This window comes from Sus scrofa, chromosome 13 (genome assembly GCF_054392235.1).
Source record: "Sus scrofa isolate SSC_HxYL_T2T_F1_AM1 chromosome 13, Sscrofa_HxYL_maternal_Yorkshire_Landrace_v2.0, whole genome shotgun sequence".
Taxonomy (NCBI): Eukaryota; Metazoa; Chordata; class Mammalia; order Artiodactyla; family Suidae; genus Sus; species Sus scrofa.
Window position 1 is genome coordinate 1,990,857 of NC_139395.1, and position 15,712 is coordinate 2,006,568.

Below are 15,712 nucleotides of genomic sequence, written 5' to 3' on the forward strand. Positions count from 1 at the left end.
AATAGAATAGAATAGAATACAGCAGAATAGAACAGAATAGAAGAGAATAGAACAGAATAGAATAGAATAGAACAGAACAGAATGTAACGGAATAGAATACAATAGAATAGAATAGAATACAACAGAACAGAATAGAATAGAATTGAATAGAATAGAATAAAACAGAACAGAATAGAATAGAATAGAAAAGAACAGAATAGAATAGAATAGAACAGAACAGAATAGAATAGAATAGAATAGAACAGAACAGAATAGAACAGAACAGAATAGAATAGATTAGAACAAAACAGAATAGAGTAGAACAGATTTGAATAGATTAGAACAGAACATAATAAAATAGAATAGAATAGAACAGAATAGAATAGAATAGAATAGAATAGAATAAAGCAGTATAGCACAGAACAGAAGAGCATAGAACAGAATAGAATGGAATAGAATAGAACAGAATAGAATGTAACGGAATAGAATAGAATAGAATAGAATAGCATAGAATAGAATAGAAAAGAACAGAAGAGAATAGAATGGAATAGAATAGAACAGAATAGAATGTAACGGAATAGAATACAACAGAATAGAATAGAATAGAACAGAACAGAACAGAATAGAATAGAATAGAACAGAATAGAATAGAATAGAATAGAATAGAACAGAATAGAACAGATTAGAATAGAATATAATAGAATAGAATAGAATAGAACAGAACAGAACAGAATTGAATCGAACATAATAGAATAGAATAGAACAGAACAAAACAGAACAGAATAGAAGAGAATAGAATAGAATAGAATAGAATAGAAGAGAACAGAATAGAATAGAACAGAATAGAATTGAATAAATCAGAACAGAATAGAATAGAATAGAAAAGAACAGAATAGAATAGAGTAGAACAGAATTGAATAGAATAGAACAGAACAGAATAGAATAGAATAGAATAGAACAGAATAGAATAGAATAGAATAGAATACAACAGAATAGAATACAACAGAATAGAATAGAATAGAATAGAATAGAATAGAACAAAAGAGAATAGAATAGAATAGAATACAGCAGAATAGAACAGAATAGAAAAGAATAGAACAGAATAGAATAGAATAGAACAGAACAGAATATAACGGAATAGAATACAATAGAATAGAATAGAATACAACAGAACAGAATAGAATAGAATTGAATAGAATAGAATAGAATAGAATAGAATAGAATAGAATAGAATAGAATAGAACAGAAGAGAACAGAATAGAATGGAATAGAATAAAATAGAATAGAATAAAATAGAATAGAATAGAATAGAATAGAATAGAATAGAATAGAACAGAACAGAATAGAATAGAACAGAATAGAATTGAATAAGACAGAACAGAATAGAATAGAATGGAAAAGAACAGAATAGAATAGAATAGAACAGAACAGAATAGAATAGAATAGAACAGAACACAATAGAACAGAACAGAATAGAATAGAATAGAACAAACAGAATAGAGTAGAACAGAATTGAATAGAATAGAACAGAACAGAATAGAATAGAATAGAATAGAACAGAATAGAATAGAATAGAATAGAATACAACAGAATAGAACAGAATAGAAGAGAATAGAACAGAAGAATGGAATAGAATATAACAGAATAGAATGTAAAGGTATAGAATAGAATAGAATAGAATAGAATAGAATAGAATAGAATAGAATAGAATAGAATAGAACAGAACAGAATAGAATGGAATAGAATAGAACAGAATAGAATGTAACGGAATAGAATACAATTGAATAGAATAGAATAGAACAGAACAGAACAGAATAAAATAGAATAGAACAGAATAGAATAGAATAGAATAGAACAGAAGAGAATAGAATAGAATAGAATAAAACAGTACAGAATAGAATAGAATAGAACAGAACAGAATAGAATATTATAGAACAGAACAGAATAGAACAGAACAGAATAGAATAGAATAGAACAGAACAGAATAGAGTAGAACAGAATTGAATAGAATAGAACAGAACAGAATAGAATAGAATAGAACAGAACAGAATGTAACGGAATAGAATACAATAGAATTGAATAGAATACAACAGAACAGAATAGAATAGATTTGAATAGAATAGAATAGAATAGAATAGAATAGAATAGAATAGAATAGAACAGAATAGAACAGAACAGAACAGAATAGAGTAGAACAGAACTGAATATAATAGAATAGGATAGAACATAACAGAATAAAAGAGAACAGAATAGAATAGAAGAGAAAAGCATAGAATAGAATAGAATAGAATAGATTAGAACAGAATAGAATAGAATAGAATAGAATAGAACGGAACAGAATAGAATAGAATGGAATAGAACAGAATAGAATAGAATAGAACAGAATAGAATAGAATAGAACAGAATAGAATAGAATAGAATAGAATAGAATAGAATAGAATAGAATAGAATAGAATAGAACAGAATAGAATAGAATAGAATAGAACAGAATAGAATAGAATATAACAGAATAGAATAGAATAGAACAGAATAGAACAGAACAGAATAGAATAGAATAGAACAGAATAGAATAGAACGGAACAGAACAGAACAGAACAGAATAGATTAGAACATAACAGAATAGAATAGAATAGAATAGAATAGAATAGAATAGAATAGAATAGAACAGAACAGAACAAAACAGAATAGAATTGAATACAACAGAACAGAACGGAATAGAAGAGAATATAACAGAATAGAATAGAATAGAACAGAACAGAACAGAATAGAACAGAACAGAATAGGAGAGAATACATCAGAACAGAATAGAGTAGAACAGAATAGAATAGAATAGAATAGAATAGAACAGAACAAAACAGAATAGAATAGAATAGAATAGAATAGAATAGAATAGAATAGAATAGAATAGAATAGAATAGAATAGAATAGGATAGAATAGAATAGAATAGATTAGAACAGAATAGAACAGAACGGAATAGAATAGAATAGAACAGAACAGAACAGAATAGAATCGAAGAGAATAGAATAGAATAGAATAGAATAGAATAGAATAGAACAGAATAAAATAGAATAGAATAGAATACAACAGAATAGAAAAGAATAGAAGAGAATAGAACAGAATAGAATGGAATATAATAGAACACAAGAGAATGTAACGGAATAGAATACAATAGAATAGAATAGAACAGAACAGAACAGAATAGAATAGAATAGAATAGAGTAGAACAGAATAGAATAGAATAGAACGGAACAGAACAGAATAGAATAGAATAGAACAGAACAGAACAGAATAGAACAGAGCAGAATACAATAGAATAGAACACAATAGAATAGAATAGAATAGAATAGTATAGAACAGAATAGAATAGAATAGAATAGAACAGAACAGAATAGAATAGAACAGAATAGAACAGAACCGAATAGAATAGATTAGAACAGAATAGAACAGAACGGAATATAATAGAATAGAACAGAACAGAACAGAATAGAATCCAAGAGAATAGAATAGAATAGAACAGAACAGAATAGAATAGAATAGAATGGAATAGAACAGAATAGAATAGAATAGAACAGAATAGAATAGAATAGAACAGAATAGAATAGAATAGAATAGAATAGAATAGAATAGAATAGAATAGAATAGAATAGAATAGAACAGAACAGAATAGAATAGAATAGAATAGAACAGAATAGAATAGAATATAACAGAATAGAATAGAATAGAACAGAATAGAACAGAACAGAATAGAATAGAATAGAACAGAATAGAATAGAACGGAACAGAACAGAACAGAACAGAATAGATTAGAACATAACAGAATAGAATAGAATAGAATAGAATAGAATAGAATAGAATAGAATAGAATAGAACAGAATAGAACAGAACAGAACAAAACAGAATAGAATAGAATACAACAGAACAGAACGGAATAGAAGAGAATATAACAGAATAGAATAGAATAGAACAGAACAGAACAGAATAGAACAGAACAGAATAGGAGAGAATAGAACAGAACAGAATAGAGTAGAACAGAATAGAATAGAATAGAATAGAATAGAACAGAACAAAACAGAATAGAATAGAATAGAATAGAATAGAATAGAATAGAATAGGATAGAATAGAATAGAATAGATTAGAACAGAATAGAACAGAACGGAATAGAATAGAATAGAACAGAACAGAACAGAATAGAATCGAAGAGAATAGAATAGAATAGAATAGAATAGAATAGAATAGAATAGAACAGAATAAAATAGAATAGAATAGAATACAACAGAATAGAACAGAATAGAAGAGAATAGAACAGAATAGAATGGAATATAATAGAACACAATAGAATGTAACGGAATAGAATACAATAGAATAGAATAGAACAGAACAGAACAGAATAGAATAGAATAGAATAGAGTAGAACAGAATAGAATAGAATAGAACGGATCAGAACAGAATAGAATAGAATAGAACAGAACAGAACAGAATAGAACAGAGCAGAATACAATAGAATAGAACACAATAGAATAGAATAGAATAGAATAGTATAGAACAGAATAGAATAGAATAGAATAGAATAGAACAGAATAGAATAGAATAGAATAGAATAGAACAGAACAGAATAGAATAGAATAGAATAGAACAGAACCGAATAGAATAGATTAGAACAGAATAGAACAGAACGGAATATAATAGAATAGAACAGAACAGAACAGAATAGAATCCAAGAGAATAGAATAGAATAGAACAGAACAGAATAGAATAGAATAGAATAGAATAGAATAGAATAGAATAGTATAGAATAGAATAGAATAGAATAGAACAGAACAGAATAGAATAGAATAGAATAGAACAGAAGAGAATAGAATAGAATAGAATACAACAGAATACATCAGAATAGAAGAGAATAGAAGAGAATAGAATGGAATAGAATAGAACAGAATCGAATGTAACGGAATAGAATACAATAGAATAGAATAGAACAGAACAGAACAGAATAGAATAGAATAGAATAGAGTAGAACAGAATAGAATAGAATAGAATAGAATAGAATAGAATAGAACAGAACAGAACAGAATAGAATAGAATAGAACAGAACAGAACAGAATAGAACAGAACAGAATACAATAGAATAGAACACAATAGAATAGAATAGAATAGAATAGTATAGAACACAACAGAATAGAATAGAATAGAATAGAATAGAATAGAGCAGAACAGAATTGAATAGAATAGAACAGAACAGAATAGAATAGAACAGAATAGAATAGAATAGAACAGAACAGAACAGAATAGAATAAATAGAATAGAATAGAATAGAAGAGAACAGAATAGAATAGAATAGAATAGAATAGAATAGAACAGCATAGAATAGATTAGAACAGAATAGAATAGAACAGAACAAAACAGAATAGAATAGAATAGAATAGAACAGAACAGAATAGAATATTATAGAACAGAACAGAATAGAACAGAACAGAATAGAATAGAATAGAACAGAACAGAATAGAGTAGAACAGAATGGAATAGAATAGAACAGAACAGAATAGAATAGAATAGAACAGAACAGAATGTAACGGAATAGAATACAATAGAATTGAATAGAATACAATAGAACAGAATAGAATAGATTTGATTAGAACAGAATAGAATAGAATAGAACAGAATAGAACAGAACAGAACAGAATAGAATCCAAGAGAATAGAATAGAATAGAACAGAACAGAATAGAATAGAATAGAATAGAATAGAATAGAATAGAATAGAATAGAACAGAACAGAATAGAATAGAATAGAATAGAACAGAAGAGAATAGAATAGAATAGAATACAACAGAATACATCAGAATAGAAGAGAATAGAACAGAATAGAATGGAATAGAATAGAACAGAATCGAATGTAACGGAATAGAATACAATAGAATAGAATAGAACAGAACAGAACAGAATAGAATAGAATAGAATAGAGTAGAACAGAATAGAATAGAATAGAATAGAATAGAAGAGAACAGAACAGAATAGAATAGAATAGAACAGAACAGAACAGAATAGAACAGAACAGAATACAATAGAATAGAACACAATAGAATAGAATAGAATAGAATAGTATAGAACACAACAGAATAGAATAGAATAGAATAGAATAGAACAGAGCAGAACAGAATTGAATAGAATAGAACAGAACAGAATAGAATAGAACAGAATAGAATAGAATAGAACAGAACAGAACAGAATAGAATAAATAGAATAGAATAGAATAGAAGAGAACAGAATAGAATAGAATAGAATAGAATAGAATAGAACAGCATAGAATAGAATAGAACAGAATAGAATACAACAGAACAAAACAGAATAGAATAGAATAGAATAGAACAGAACAGAATAGAATATTATAGAACAGAACAGAATAGAACAGAACAGAATAGAATAGAATAGAACAGAACAGAATAGAGTAGAACAGAATTGAATAGAATAGAACAGAACAGAATAGAATAGAATAGAACAGAACAGAATGTAACGGAATAGAATACAATAGAATTGAATAGAATACAATAGAACAGAATAGAATAGATTTGATTAGAACAGAATAGAATAGAATAGAACAGAACAGAACAGAACAGAACAGAATAGAGTAGAACAGAATTGAATAGAATAGAATAGGATAGAACAGAACAGAATAGAAGAGAGCAGAGTAGAATAGAATAGAACAGAATAGAATAGAATGGAATAGAATAGAATAGAATAGAATAGAATAGAATAGAATAGAATAGAATAGATGAGAACAGAATAGAATAGAATAGAAGAGAATAGAACAGAACAGAATAGAATAGAATGGAATAGAACAAATAGAATAGAAAAGAACAGAATAGAATAGAATAGAATAGAATAGAATAGAATAGAATAGAATAGAATAGAACAGAACAGAATAGAATAGAATAGAATAGAACAGAATGGAATAGAATGTAACAGAATAGAATAGAACAGAATAGAACAGAACAGAATAGAATAGAATAGAACAGAATAGAACAGAACAGAATAGAATAGAACAAAACAGAATAGGGTAGAACAGATTTGAATAGAATAGAACAGAACACAATAGAATAGAATAGAATAGAACAGAATAGAATAGAATAGAATAGAATAGAATAGAATAGAATAGAATAGAATAGAAGAGAACAGAATAGAATAGAACAGAATAGAATTGAATAAAACAGAACAGAATAGAATAGAATAGAAAAGAACAGAATAGAATAGAACAGAACAGAATAGAATAGAATAGAACATAACAGAATAGAACAGAACAGAATAGAATAGAACAAAACAGAATAGAGTAGAACAGATTTGAATAGAATAGAACAAAACAGAATAGAATAGAATAGAATAGAACAGAATAACAGAATAGAATGGAATAGAATAAAATATAATGGGATATAATTGAATAGAAAAAAATAGAATAGAATAGAATAGAAAAGAACAGAACAGAATAGAATAGAACAGAATAGAATTGAATAAACAGAACAGAATAGAATAGAATAGAACAGAACAGAATAGAATAGAATAGAACAGAACAGAATAGAACAGAACTGAATAGAATAGAATTGAATAGAACAGAACAGAATAGAGTAGAACAGAATTGAATAAAATATAACAGAACAGAATAGAATAGAAAGGAATAGAACAGAAGAGAATAGAATAGAATAGAATAAAACAGAATAGAACAGAATAGAAGAGAATAGAACAGAATATAATGGAATAGAATAGAACAGAATAGAATGTAACGGAATAGAATACAATAGAATAAAATAGAATAGAACAGAACAGAATAGAATAGAATACAATAGAACAGAATAGAATAGAATAGAATAGAATAGAATAGAATAGAATAGAATAGAACAGAACAGAACAGAACAGAACAGAACACAACAGAACAGAATAGTATAGAATAGGAAAAAATAGAATAGAACATAATAGAATAGAAGAGAAAAGAATAGAATAGAATAGAATAGAACAGAAGAGAATAGAACAGAACAGAATAGAATAGAATAGAATGGAATAGAATAGAATAGAATAGAACAGAATAAAATAGAATAGAATAGAACAGAATAGAATAGAATAGAATAGAATAGAATAGAATAGAATAGAATAGAACAGAACAGAACAGAATAGAATAGAATAGAACAGAACAGAATAGAATAGAATAGAACAGAAGAGAATTGAATTGAATAGAACAGAACAGAATAGAATAGAACAGAATAGAATAGAATAGAACATAAGAGAATAGAATAGAGTAGAATACAGCAGAATAGAACAGAATAGAAGATAATAGAACAGAATAGAATAGAATAGAACAGAACAGAATATAACGGAATAGAATACAATAGAATAGAATAGAATACAACAGAACAGAATAGAATAGAATAGAATAGAATAGAATAGAACAGAATAGAACAGAATAGAATGGAATAGAATAGAATAGAATAGAATAGAATAGAATAGAATAGAATAGAATAGAAGAGAAGAGAACAGAATAGAATAGAACAGAATAGAATTGAATAAAACAGAACAGAATAGAATAGAATAGAAAAGAACAGAATAGAATAGAATAGAACAGAACAGAATAGAATAGAATAGAATAGAACAGAACAGAATAGAACAGAACAGAATAGAATAGATTAGAACAAAACAGAATAGAGTAGAACAGATTTGAATAGAATAGAACAGAACATAATAAAATAGAATAGAATAGAACAGAATAGAATAGAATAGAATAGAATAGAATAAAGCAGTATAGCACAGAACAGAAGAGCATAGAACAGAATAGAATGGAATAGAATAGAACAGAATAGAATGTAACGGAATAGAATAGAATAGAATAGAATAGCATAGAATAGAATAGAAAAGAACAGAAGAGAATAGAACAGAATAGAATAGAATAGAATAGAATAGAACAGAATAGAACAGAATAGAATAGAATAGAACAGAATAGAATAGAATAGAATAGAATAGAACAGAATAGAACAGAACAGTACAGAATAGAATCGAACAGAACAGAATTGAATCGAACAGAATAGAATAGAATAGAACAGAACAAAACAGAACAGAATAGAAGAGAATAGAATAGAATAGAATAGAATAGAATAGAATAGAATAGAATAGAAGAGAACAGAATAGAATAGAACAGAATAGAATTGAATAAATCAGAACAGAATAGAATAGAATAGAAAAGAACAGAATAGAATAGAGTAGAACAGAATTGAATAGAATAGAACAGAACAGAATAGAATAGAATAGAATAGAACAGAATAGAATAGAGTAGAATAGAATACAACAGAATAGAATAGAACAGAATAGAATAGAATAGAATAGAATAGAACAAAAGAGAATAGAATAGAATAGAATACAGCAGAATAGAACAGAATAGAAGAGAATAGAACAGAATAGAATAGAATAGAACAGAACAGAATGTAACGGAATAGAATACAATAGAATAGAATAGAATACAACAGAACAGTATAGAATAGAATTGAATAGAATAGAATAGAATAGAATAGAATAGAATAGAATAGAATAGAATAGAATAGAACAGAATAGAATGGAATAGAATAAAATAGAATAGAATAGAATAGAAAAGAATAGAACAGAATAGGATAGAACAGAACAGAATAGAATAGAACAGAATAGAATTGAATAAGACAGAACAGAATAGAATAGAATGGAAAAGAACAGAATAGAATAGAATAGAACAGAACAGAATAGAATAAAATAGAACAGAACACAATAGAACAGAACAGAATAGAATAGAATAGAACAAACAGAATACAGTAGAACAGAATTGAATAGAATAGAACAGAACAGAATAGAATAGAATAGAATAGAACAGAATAGAATAGAATAGAATAGAATACAACAGAATAGAACAGAATAGAAGAGTATAGAACAGAAGAATGGAATAGAATAGAACAGAATAGAATGTAAAGGTATAGAATAGAATAGAATAGAATAGAATAGAATAGAATAGAATAGAATAGAACAGAACAGAATAGAATGGAATAGAATAGAACAGAATAGAATGTAATGGAATAGAATACAATTGAATAGAATAGAATAGAACAGAACAGAACAGAATAAAATAGAATAGAACAGAATAGAATAGAATAGAATAGAACAGAAGAGAATAGAATAGAATAGAATAAAACAGTACAGAATAGAATAGAATAGAACAGAACAGAATAGAATATTATAGAACAGAACAGAATAGAACAGAACAGAATAGAATAGAATAGAACAGAACAGAATAGAGTAGAACAGAATTGAATAGAATAGAACAGAACAGAATAGAATAGAATAGAACAGAACAGAATGTAACGGAATAGAATACAATAGAATTGAATAGAATACAACAGAACAGAATAGAATAGATTTGAATAGAATAGAATAGAATGGAATAGAATAGAATAGAAGAGAATAGAATAGAATAGAATAGAATAGAATCGATTAGAACAGAATAGAACAGAACGGAATAGAATAGAATAGAACTGAACAGAACAGAATAGAATCGAAGAGAATAGAATAGAATAGAATAGAATAGAATAGAATAGAATAGAATAGAATAGAATAGAATAGAACAGAATAAAATAGAATAGAATAGAATACAACAGAATAGAACAGAATAGAAGAGAATAGAACAGAATAGAATGGAATATAATAGAACACAATAGAATGTAACGGAATAGAATACAATAGAATAGAATAGAACAGAACAGAACAGAATAGAATAGAATAGAATAGAGTAGAACAGAATAGAATAGAATAGAACAGAACAGAACAGAATAGAATAGAATAGAACAGAACAGAACAGAATAGAACAGAGCAGAATACAATAGAATAGAACACAATAGAATAGAATAGAATAGAATAGTATAGAACAGAATAGAATAGAATAGAATAGAATAGAATAGAACAGAATAGAATAGAATAGAATTGAACAGAACAGAATAGAATAGAATAGAATAGAACAGAACCGAATAGAATAGATTAGAACAGAATAGAACAGAACGGAATATAATAGAATAGAACAGAACAGAACAGAATAGAATCCAAGAGAATAGAATAGAATAGAACAGAACAGAATAGAATAGAATAGAATAGAATAGAATAGAATAGAATAGAATAGAACAGAACAGAATAGAATAGAATAGAATAGAACAGAAGAGAATAGAATAGAATAGAATACAAGAGAATACATCAGAATAGAAGAGAATAGAACAGAATAGAATGGAATAGAATAGAACAGAATCGAATGTAACGGAATAGAATACAATAGAATAGAATAGAACAGAACAGAACAGAATAGAATAGAATAGAATAGAGTAGAACAGAATAAAATAGAATAGAATAGAATACAATAGAACAGAACAGAACAGAATAGAATAGAATAGAACAGAACAGAACAGAATAGAACAGAACAGAATACAATAGAATAGAATAGAACAGAATAGAATAGAATAGAACTGAATAGAATAGAACAGAACAAAACAGAATAGAATAGAATAGAATAGAACAGAACAGAATAGAATATTATAGAACAGAACAGAATAGAACAGAACAGAATAGAATAGAATAGAACAGAACAGAATAGAGTAGAACAGAATTGAATAGAATAGAACAGAACAGAATAGAATAGAATAGAACAGAACAGAATGTAACGGAATAGAATACAATAGAATTGAATAGAATACAATAGAACAGAATAGAATAGATTTGAATAGAACAGAATAGAATAGAATAGAACAGAATAGAACAGAACAGAACAGAATAGAGTAGAACAGAATTGAATAGAATAGAATAGGATAGAACAGAACAGAATAGAAGAGAGCAGAGTAGAATAGAATAGAACAGAATAGAATAGAATGGAATAGAATAGAATAGAATAGAATAGAATAGAATAGAATAGAATAGAATAGAATAGAATAGAATAGAATAAATGAGAACAGAATAGAATAGAATAGAATAGAAGAGAATAGAACAGAACAGAATAGAATAGATTGGAATAGAACAAATAGAATAGAAAAGAATAGAATAGAATAGAATAGAATAGAATAGAATAGAACAGAATAGAATAGAATAGAATAGAATAGAACAGAATGGAATAGAATGTAACAGAATAGAATAGAATAGAACAGAAGAGAACAGAACAGAATAGAATAGAATAGAACAGAAAAGAACAGAACAGAATAGAATAGAACAAAACAGAATAGGGTAGAACAGATTTGAATAGAATAGAACAGAACACAATAGAATAGAATAGAATAGAACAGAATAGAATAGAATAGAATAGAATAGAATAGAATAGAATAAAACAGAATAGAACAGAATAGAAGAGAATAGAACAGAATAGAATGGAATAGAATAGAACAGAATAGAATGTAACGGAATAGAATAGAATAGAATAGAATAGAATAGAATAGAACAGAAGAGAATAGAATGGAATAGAATAGAACAGAATAGAATGTAACGGAATAGAATACAACAGAATAGAATAGAATAGAACAGAACAGAATAGAATAGAATAGAATAGAACAGTATAGATTAGAATAGAATAAAATAGAACAGAATAGAACAGAACAGAACAGAATAGAGTAGAATAGAATAGAATAGAATAGAATAGAATAGAATAGAAAAGAATAGAACAGAGCAGAACAGAACAGAACAGAATAGAATACAATAGAACAGAATAGAATAGAATAGAATAGAAAAGAATAGAATAGTATAGAACAGAACAGAATAGAATAGAATAGAATAGAACAGAACAGAATAGAGAGAATAGAATAGATTTGAATAGAACAGAATATAATAGAATAGAATAGAATAGAATAGAATAGAATAGAATAGAGTAGAATAGAAAGAATAGAACAGAATAGAACGGAACAGAACAGAATAGAGTAGAACAGAATTGAATATAATAGAATAGGATAGAACAGAACAGAATAGAAGAGAACAGAATAGAATAGAAAAGAACAGAATAGAATAGAATAAAATAGAATAGAATAGATTAGAACAGAATAGAATAGAATAGAATAGAATAGAATAGAACAGACCAGAATAGAATACAATGGAATAGAACAGAATAGAAAGGAATAGAACAGAATAGAATAGAATAGAGCAGAATAGAATAGAATAGAATACAATAGAATAGAATAGAATAGAACAGAACAGAATAGTATAGAATAGAATAGAACAGAATAGAATAGAATATAACAGAATAGAATAGAATAGAACAGAAGAGAACAGAACAGAATAGAATAGAATAGAACAGAATAGAGCAGAACAGAACAGAACAGAAGAGAACAGAATAGAATAGATCAGAATAGAATAGAATAGAATAGAAAAGAACAGAACAGAATAGAACAGAACAGAATACAATAGAATAGAACACAATAGAATAGAATAGAATAGAATAGTATAGAACAGAACAGAATACAATAGAATTGAATAGAATAGAATAGAATAGAATAGAATAGAATAGAATAGAATAGAACAGAATAGAACAGAATAGAACAGAATAGAATGGAATAGAATAAAATAGAATAGAATAGAATAGAATAGAACAGAACAGAACAGAATAGAATAGAACAGAATAGAATTGAATAAGACAGAACAGAATAGAATAGAATGGAAAAGAACAGAATAGAATAGAATAGAACAGAACAGAATAGAATAGAATAGAACAAACAGAATAGAGTAGAACAAAATTGAATAGAATAGAACAGAACAGAATAGAATAGACTAGAATAGAATACAATAGAATAGAACACAATAGAATAGATTAGAATAGAATATTATAGAACATAACAGAATAGAATAGAATAGAATAGAATAGATTAGAACAGAATAGAATAGAATAGAATAGAATAGAACGGAACAGAATAGAATAGAATGGAATAGAACAGAATAGAATAGAATAGAACAGAATAGAATAGAATAGAACAGAATAGAATAGAATAGAATAAAATAGAATAGAATAGAATAGAACAGAACAGAATAGAATAGAATAGAATAGAACAGAATAGAATAGAATAGAACAGAATAGAATAGAATAGAACAGAATAGAATAGAATAGAATAGAATAGAATAGAATAGAATAGAATAGAACAGAACAGAATAGAATAGAATAGAATAGAACAGAATAGAATAGAATATAACAGAATAGAATAGAATAGAACAGAAGAGAACAGAACAGAATAGAATAGAATAGAACAGAATAGAACAGAACGGAACAGAACAGAACAAAACAGAATAGAATAGAATACAACAGAACAGAACGGAATAGAAGAGAATATAACAGAATAGAATAGAATAGAATAGAGCAGAACAGAATAGAACAGAACAGAATAGGAGAGAATAGAACAGAACAGAATAGAGTAGAACAGAATAGAATAGAATAGAAGAGAATAGAACAGAACAAAACAGAATGGAATAGAATAGAATAGAATAGAATAGAATAGAATAGAATAGAATAGAATAGAATAGAATAGAATAGAATAGAATAGAATAGAATAGAATCGATTAGAACAGAATAGAACAGAACGGAATAGAATAGAATAGAACTGAACAGAACAGAATAGAATCGAAGAGAATAGAATAGAATAGAATAGAATAGAATAGAATAGAATAGAATAGAATAGAACAGAATAAAATAGAATAGAATAGAATACAACAGAATAGAACAGAATAGAAGAGAATAGAACAGAATAGAATGGAATATAATAGAACACAATAGAATGTAACGGAATAGAATACAATAGAATAGAATAGAACAGAACAGAACAGAATAGAATAGAATAGAATAGAGTAGAACAGAATAGAATAGAATAGAACAGAACAGAACAGAATAGAATAGAATAGAACAGAACAGAACAGAATAGAACAGAGCAGAATACAATAGAATAGAACACAATAGAATAGAATAGAATAGAATAGTATAGAACAGAATAGAATAGAATAGAATAGAATAGAACAGAATAGAATAGAATAGAATAGAACAGAACAGAATAGAATAGAATAGAATAGAACAGAACCGAATAGAATAGATTAGAACAGAATAGAACAGAACGGAATATAATAGAATAGAACAGAACAGAATAGAATAGAATAGAATAGAATAGAATAGAATAGAATAGAATAGAATAGAATAGAATAGAACAGAACAGAATAGAATAGAATAGAATAGAACAGAAGAGAATAGAATAGAATAGAATACAAGAGAATACATCAGAATAGAAGAGAATAGAACAGAATAGAATGGAATAGAATAGAACAGAATCGAATGTAACGGAATAGAATACAATAGAATAGAATAGAACAGAACAGAACAGAATAGAATAGAATAGAATAGAGTAGAACAGAATAAAATAGAATAGAATAGAATAGAATAGAACAGAACAGAACAGAATAGAATAGAATAGAACAGAACAGAACAGAATAGAACAGAACAGAATACAATAGAATAGAATAGAACAGAATAGAATAGAATAGAACAGAATAGAATAGAACAGAACAAAACAGAATAGAATAGAATAGAATAGAACAGAACAGAATAGAATATTATAGAACAGAACAGAATAGAACAGAACAGAATAGAATAGAATAGAACAGAACAGAATAGAGTAGAACAGAATTGAATAGAATAGAACAGAACAGAATAGAATAGAATAGAACAGAACAGAATGTAACGGAATAGAAT